Source organism: Branchiostoma floridae, chromosome 3 (assembly GCF_000003815.2).
Source record: "Branchiostoma floridae strain S238N-H82 chromosome 3, Bfl_VNyyK, whole genome shotgun sequence".
Classification (NCBI taxonomy): Eukaryota; Metazoa; Chordata; class Leptocardii; order Amphioxiformes; family Branchiostomatidae; genus Branchiostoma; species Branchiostoma floridae.
In genome coordinates, this window is record NC_049981.1 from 27,972,382 (window position 1) to 27,980,514 (window position 8,133).

General features: G+C 39.0%; 1 protein-coding gene across 39 annotated transcripts in view; it reads right to left on the reverse strand.

The window, feature by feature from the left end:
* The window catches only part of LOC118412142 (titin-like), a 78,545-nt gene that overhangs the window by 49,239 nt on the left and 21,173 nt on the right, over nt 1–8,133 (reverse strand). The window contains exon 1 of one of the 39 annotated variants that reach the window (XM_035814831.1): nt 2,269–2,372. The exons of the other annotated variants lie outside the window; for them this stretch is intronic. The gene's annotated coding sequence lies outside the window, so the exon portion shown is untranslated. Of the gene's footprint in view, nt 1–2,268; nt 2,373–8,133 lie in introns of those variants that run through there. 39 annotated transcript variants of the gene reach the window in all.

The following is an 8,133-nucleotide window of genomic DNA, read 5'->3' on the forward strand; positions in this document are numbered from 1 at the left end:
ATGCTGTTTGTTGACAAAAAAATAGAAATGCCTTATACTTTCAAAATTGATAAACTTACAATCAACTTCTTTTGAGTGTCTATCACCTTTATTTAAATGACAAGAACAAAAAAAATTGACGATTTAAGGAAAAAAAAATCACCGCTCAGAAAAGTTCTACCCATACAATAGTAGTCTGTCCCAATGACCTCCATGACCCCAGCGCCATCTTGGATTAGTCACGCGATCACGCGCGGCACGTAAACAAGCCATTTTATTCAAGATTTATCATCCCAAATCGATGTCTCCACGGCTTCAAAATTACATGGTCATTTGGCAGGGATCCAGTACCATGTGGCATTGTACTCTGAGTTTGTTTCTGCAGACACAAGCTGTTGTATGGAGGCAAGAATGGTGCGTTTCCATACACGTTCCATGTGTGCTGTGTGTTACGCCAAGGAGGTGGTTAGGCTAATTTCAGCACCTTTTCCCGTTTTGTCCGGAAGCCAACCTCAAATAAAGTACGCACCCCGACTTTGGCAATGACTTGGGACACTTTTTGAATTTTGAAAAGTTTAAAAAGTGCGTACTTTAATCGAGAATATACGGTACAATACATTAGGTTGAAAAGAAGCTACCGTAGTATGCTTTTGCAAGTCTTGGACTGAATGTACCATGTTATCAAGGCTAAAAATAAAGAATGTACACGTATATTATTATGGAACAAAAACAATATATATAACATGTTTTGGAAGTTGGAGGTATTTCTATTACAGTTGATGCAGCTTGAAAAAATCGGCAGAATCAGCTGCACGAATAACCAGAACACTTACCATTGTTACCATTCAAAACACACAAAAAATACAAAAATGATGTAAGAATGGAAAAATCCTATTTGAGCTTTCAACAATTCATGAGAGAATTGATGAACACCTACCACAAACACATAGATTATTTTTTTTTTATTCTCATGATGACAATTGCATCGCAAGAGATTCGCATTAGTCTTTGGCAATAAACAACCTTCTAAATCACAGCCGGCAAGGTGTATGCCAACAATGAAATGACAGACGATAAGAGCTATGAATCTGACTACCCAAACAAAATTGAAAGGAAAATCATTTCCCAAGTGCCATCGTGAGTACTTTTAAATGATTACTACTACGATAAGATAATAATAGTTGTGACAGCTGGTAATGCTCGGATGAAATTGGTTGCCATGGCAATAACCATGGTAACCAGGGCCATCATCGACTCTATTTCCCGATTAGGCATTAGGAGACAATGGAAGATGTCACTGTGTGGACCAAACCTATCCATTATCAATTCAGCAATGCCAAAGTTGATGCCTGCTTCCGTTCTGATACTGTAATAAGTTTTCCCAGATCATTGACCTTTCCAACAAGCATATACATGTATGTATATGAACACAATCTTGATAAGGTAACATAATTCTTCAGTGTTGAAATGACTTTAAAGAAAAAAAGAAATTAATATTAATACAATTGTATGATCATACATCTTAAGTTTAAATGCCAACATTCCTATAATATTGAGTTATATTGTTATTAGTCTATAATGTACTATGTACATTGAACAAGGAGCATGCATATGTTGCCGGTAACAGGAATAATAAAGTGTGTTATACACAAATCCTGTAATCCAAGTGCCACACAAAGTTAACATGTAATTTTTGTGGCACAAATCTAAAGTACTGTGTTAGCCTATGGTGTGATGTAGGGACAAAACACGAAACCTGAGAAAAAAATATTCCTGGTCTGTCTACCCCCCATCATTCCGGAATATTCAGTCTAGCAGCTAAAATTAGAATGACAGGAAATCATGACACTAATCCAGTTATAATCTATCAACATGGACAGACCTTCAAGCTTGTTGGCATACAACACTAATGCCTTTCATCTTCCTGAATAGCATCGTAGGAGAAATATATATCCTTCTGCTTACTAACAGGATATCTATATTGAGCCATAGCTCCAGTTTATGATGTATATACAGGGAGTTAACAGAAGTTCAGGACCAGAGCAGCAGACGAGTGTTTGCTCTATATTCCACAGCAATGCCTGGCATTTGTGCAGCATTCCATACATGTCCTCCTTACGGAAAACCTGAACGCTCCCAGGATATAACCTCCAGCTCAAATCAATAATGTGAAAGACAGATTACAGCAAAAATAGAACCAGTGCTCTGTAACGTCACCGATATCTTTGGACACTACATTTGTACCTTTAAAAATACGACACATCTGGTTTGTAAGGCTCGGACACGTACCTTTGCAGGGCTGTACAGCTTGCCAGCAGCGTAGGGGGTCACAGGAGCTGGCCAGAAAGGGCCAACTCAACAGGGCCAAAAATATCGCACTGGGGCACTATAAAAAGCCACACAGATTATACCTAGGGGCTCAAGCAGACATTGGAATGGGACATGGCTTCTACTCCAGGAAATTAAACACGCACAATGTAAAAAAAACTGATGCAAAGTCACCAGCTTTTTATTGAAAAATACATCTAAATCCTCTAAAACTCAGTGAGGAATAAGATCAGACATTCCCATTTTGTGGTCACTCTGTGCAATGTCAAACATTGTCGTAAACATTCCTCTCCTGCGCACGGTGGCCTTTGGCTCAGCAACCTTTACACAACCCCTGAAGTACTAAACAGAATATAGTACACACACAATTAACTGAACTCTGTGGCTGTGGATGGTAGCTTTAGCGTGACTTCAGCCCTGTGCGATGTGCACTTGTAACATCCAGACAGAATGTCAACATCGGCTTAGGACTACAGACTGAAGTGATGTTGCTATTATGACTCGTAGAATGAATTCATTACCAATTTTAGTCCAGGATATTTCGGAGGACAAACATAAATGTGACAGTCTGTGTTGTGACCTATCAAAGACCAAACAAGAACATGTATTCACTTTCACACAGCAGGTAATAAAACTAGATGTGATTTTCTTGAGTGCTGAATTCAAAGTACATAATTATGTACCGGTACATACATCATGTATATCAAGAATAACCAACAAGCAGTTATTGTAGTTGTCAAAAGTATCAGCTACTTCTTCTGGCTATTTTAGCCACACTGTCTTCTGTTTCATAGAGCAGTTGCCATTGTTTATTTAGTATGAATGACCATGAATACTGAGCTCATAATTGCTTTTTGTTAAGGGTACAAACCCAGCCGTCAAACCTCCTTTACAAACAAAACTTGTGATGCTTCAACTTACAGTTACACCATTGGGGTTGCAAAGTGTCTACTTCAACTTAGTCATGGTTACAAGTACCCAGAAAGGATGGTTGCACACAAAAAGTACAAATGACATTAGATCCTGTCAAACCAAAACAAGATATCTTAGAAGTTAGCAAGAAAATCTGACATTAAAACAAAGTTGTGTGCACCGATGATCAGTTACCATACCTGGTATACCTGCCACTGGATACACAGTTCAAAGGAAACAATTAGCTCTTAAACACATTCCTGAAATTCCTGAGTTCATGAACCCTATTTGTCACCTTGGTATACACCTGTCACAGGTAACACTTGACTTACCCACAGGCTCTTAAGTGTCCAAAGCGTCTCCTACGATGCATCCACACTAATCATTTTCAGACAATCTTATTTGCCTACACCTGATACTCTGATTCTCACAACATGAATATACCTGTCAACAGTGCCACCTGTCCCCCTTTCTTTTCAACTCTTCACATCTTGACCTAATGTAGGCCAGCCCAGGTGGGGGGTGCACAATACCCTGCCTACTGTAACTCATGAAATGATTGCAGTGGTTTTATGTTTCGAGGTTTGCTCTCACTGGAGACTCATCGCACTGATAACATATACCCTATCTGACTACTGTGCTGTGGCATTGTTTCAATTGCAAACTTCAAACACTGCAAACGCCTCCTTTCCCCTTATAAGGCGAAATTGAGTCCCTACGAACTTCGATCGATTTACAGTATCTCTTATAACGGTCCAGGAATTCAGCCGCACACTGCCAGGGGTGTTTCTTACATGTAATCTCTGGTTGGCAATCTCCTGTCCCCTCTCAGGTTTAACACCTTTGGATACATCAAAGAACTAAATGGGACAGGGAGATGTCAGTCAACACTGGACACAGGCCTGGGTTGAAACCCTACCTCCCAACAATGAACCAAACCTGTATGTGGTGAGGTAATATTACAGAGGGCCAGGCTGGACAGATGGGATATTAGTGTCACAGGGACAGCTGAGGGAGTCTCAGCATACTAATCAGCTTACATCCAAGAAACACACATGTACATGTACATGGCATAGAATACTTAATAATGAACCTTCATTCTGAAGATTACATTTAATACTTATCATATGAATGAAGAATCATGTGCCATTGTTAAAGACTTACCCATAAACCAAACGTCATAAAAGCTATCTATAACTTAGCAGTTAGTATAGCAGTTATAAATTTTAAAGTTATACTGAGAGCTAGCTTTTGTACGTGGACCAACCATCCAACCAACCAACTGAAAATCAGGTAGTTGTAGTTGGACCTCATAACCCCCTTCAAAATGTAATACAAAAGATTTTATCTTAATCTTCTTCTACATAATTATGATTATCATGGCGAAGAACTCTTATGTAATATTTACTATCTACGTATCTACATTGTAAGTTAGGGTAGTTGACTAACAGATAACAGAAAAGAAGAACTACAAAACCAACCTCAGTGCTTCCAAGTTCAGTCTTCCCTGGCCTGCCTTTAGTTCCGAATGGATAGAGATCTACCTTTACTGACTGGATTACTGACTATTGACCCAGAGTGACACAAAACCCAATTATACACTTGATTAAGCCCAGATGATCTAGCAGACTGGAATGCCGCCCTGACAAGCCATCCAACACCAAGTCCAAGATAACTTCAACAACCTTTGTCTCCCGCAGATCAATAGCATTCTTGCCGTGACATACAGAATCAGAGATGCCAAAAGATCAGTGCAAAGGTAAAGGCATTGCAGTTCTTGTAGACATACACGTGTGCATCTGTGTAGCCTGATTCAAGCTATTCATTTTCTGCAGATTGTGAAACAAAGCCTGGACATCCATGAGAGAAAGACATTCTACCCCAGGCCTGTAAAGTGTAAATCACTATTCAACAGGTGTCATTGAATCATACTCTGATATATAACTAGTTCAAGCTGTAAACAATACTATTCCATAACTGCAACATCCAGTACAGTATGACTGAAACAAAAATTTCTTTATAATTATGATTTTCTGGTTGTAATATAGAATACCAAGTATTCAAAGAGCCTAAGCCACAGTTTGTAGACCCAAGTGAACGACCATGTGGATTCTATTTCACTGTTTGGACATCAGAGGACATTAAGTGGCAATACTGAACTCTCTCTGTAAACCTGTCAGATATTCTCCACCTACACATTCTTGTACACATCTTTTAATTGTTCACTTTGAGAGCCAAATTCCTTAGATACAAATCACCCTGTCTGGTTTACAGCCAAGTAAGGTGCTATCCTCCATTTAAGTATTTTAACTTCAGATCGAGATACTCCCCCTTTAAACATTTTAAGGAAAACTGTTAGTGTGATGTGTAAAAATCTACACCTAACAGACTTAAAGTTTTGCAATAGATGTAACTGTAGAAGTGTTTCTGCCATACTTCAAACACCCTTCCACTATATGCTAAATGCTGATGCTTGAAATCAATGATGGGACCATCTCTGTGTAAAGTATTTTTAAAAAAAGAAACATCTTATAACTGTACTGTTATTGATAATGTTTTGTTGTTTTGTATGTAGCCTCTTAGTACTATTGTCTGTATAGCTATTAGTTGTTATTGGTTGCCATACATTGTACCCTGTGCGATTGTTGAGCAATAAAATTCATTCATTCATTCTTATCATATTGCAAGGTGTATTACTCTGCATGTGGTATGTCTATTCAGGAACCATGTCCAGGTTGTTATCTCTTGTATCTGTAATGAACTTGCCTGTTGATACACGCTGATGTTGAGCAAATTACCCCGGCACTGCACTGGGTGTTTTCTGAGTAATTTACTTTCTCTGTTGGCTGGTTTTCAAAAAGGGTCTTTGGTGAGGTGCCAGCACATACCAGAACTCTGACCTAGCTTGCCCTCAATGGTCCTCTGGGTGATACCATTTTACCACAGTATGTGGGAGGCAGGGGTCTGACCCTGAAGGATAGAGAAGTCAAGTTCATTGAGTCAGGAAGGGGAAAAGAACGGGAGATAGCAAGTCTAAAATCGATGAAACTGTGACATGTACAAAACTTAACATCAGAGAATTGTGCAACCACAAGAAAACATTTGACATATGCATCATGACAGAATGTCAATTTGACCCTAAGCTACTGACAGTCTGATTTTGGTGTCTGATATATCTGTAAAACAATAAGACGTTCATCCATGACCTATGAAATTTAATCCGTCACATTGCTTACCTGCTTTGCTAACACACATTCATGCATATTTCTGACTTTCTGAAACACCAAAATGTCTAACAGTGGTGGAGGTTTTAAATGATTTTTGTCCCAATAATGTCCTTGACAAATGATTGGATTATCCCTTGTAAGTTCCAGCCAAGTGCAGACCATCTGGAAGGGGGCGTTGTGCCCCAGCATACCAAGCGTAGCCTGTCTGGAAGCTGGGTCAGGCTGTGTGGAGGATGGATGAGGCAGCAGTCAGGATGCTGGTGCCCACATGTTTCCTCATGGTACCACATTTCACTCAAGCTCCTAACCTCAGTCTGGGACATTGCACTGGGTTAAACCAGTCAGGATAGTTCATATTCAGTCTCATTCATCATTGAGAAAGGGGAAAAATACCTTCTGAATTTGAATGGAATACAATAAATCATTGGGAATATCAGTATATATGTAATACTAATAGTTTTGTCCCTAGATAACTTTCAAACACAGATGTCATCCTAGCAAGTTAGTTTTTTGTGGCGTCCATAGACTCCACTTACAAACTTACGGTTAGAGGAAAGTATGAGAACCACAGAAAACTAACTACCATAGTAGGATGGCGTGCAGGCTAGCTAATATGCTGATTTAAAGAGGAGAGGTAAATATGCAAAACATGCATAGGTGTCATATTTAAATTAGAGACTTCTAACACTTTATTGACAATGTTGTATAGGACTTTAAAAGGAAACCATCTAAGAATCATTCACGTCTATGTTTCATTAGCAAAAATATTGTACCATGTATACCCAAAATTGATTTTTCACTGAAAGTTTTCACTTCATAAAGCCAAATATGCAAGTCTATTGCAAGATCCAATCCACAGCTTTGACTGAATATCTGATATTGCCAGCATCTCAGCTCTACAGAATACAGACTCCTTGTGGATTTTATTTCATAGGTTATAAAGCGACTACATCTCTCTAATTAGGAGCAGCACATAACCTGAAGGTGTTGATTAAAACAAGAAGTGACCCTGCTGCCCTGCCACTTGGAGCTGGGAGGAACAGAGAAACTCAAGTCCCACATGGGGACTACCAGATGGAAGAAAGGTGCAAGTTCAAGTTCGGGGCAATCACTTTCAAGTCTACAGAAGGGTTTCATCTTCAACCATCAAATTGATGTCTTAACAGGTAATTCAAAACATTATTCTAACAAAACTTTATGATTCGGTCATCAAAAAGTGCTAGGAAATGTGTTTTCAATGTATATGAAGTGAAATAGTACATATAGCCTTGGTCAATTAGAAAAAAATTCGTTTACACTACTTGTTCATTTGCCAAGCTCAGAAAGTATCTTATCACAGTCAAGTAGCCATTTTGTTAGTCATAATCATATTTCGTCATTTTTATAACAACCAAAGCTAAAAGAAAAAAAAAATTGACCTGTATGCTTGTACAGTATCACCCCCGATACTTGATGCATCAGTAATCTAACATTCTGTGGTTTCTCTGGCTAAGCTGTGTTTCTCTGGCTAAACTATGTTTCTCTGGCTATTGCTGTGGTTCTCTGGCTATTGCTGTGGTTCTCTGGCTAAGCTGTGTTTCTCTGGCTAAACTGTGTTTCTCTGGCTATTGCTGTGGTTCTCTGGCTATTGCTGTGGTTCTCTGGCTAAGCGAGACTTCCCTGTAACATGTTTGTCAGGACTGACAGG